Source organism: Puntigrus tetrazona, chromosome 4, assembly GCF_018831695.1.
Source record: "Puntigrus tetrazona isolate hp1 chromosome 4, ASM1883169v1, whole genome shotgun sequence".
NCBI classification, from domain to species: domain Eukaryota; kingdom Metazoa; phylum Chordata; class Actinopteri; order Cypriniformes; family Cyprinidae; genus Puntigrus; species Puntigrus tetrazona.
The window spans coordinates 9,801,507-9,801,880 of NC_056702.1; positions in this window are offsets into that span (position 1 = coordinate 9,801,507).

Here is a 374-nt window from a genome sequence, read left to right on the forward strand (position 1 = left end):
ACGGTTGCCCTCTAATCAGTGGCTGAACATCCATTAACAAGTTCAGACTGCCAGTGTTATTCAGGTTAGATTTGTTTGCTACAGTTGCCAAAAGAATTGAGAGCAGCAGCATATGCCAGCACAAACACACATAGTTGTTATGTTTCTAGAAAGTGCATTTAGTGAATACGCGAAGGATATTTATCCCGGCTGGTAAGAATGGTGTCAGATCGTACAGGCTTTAAATTTTGAATGTTTTATATTGTATTTCTCTCTGTCTCTCTGTTTTTGCTTTGCAGTCGGTATTCACGCCGATGGAATCGGTTATGTCGGCGCACATGCCGTGCAGCGGTGAAGTCAAATGTGNTTTTACTGGCTGGTGATTTTCCTGGTGT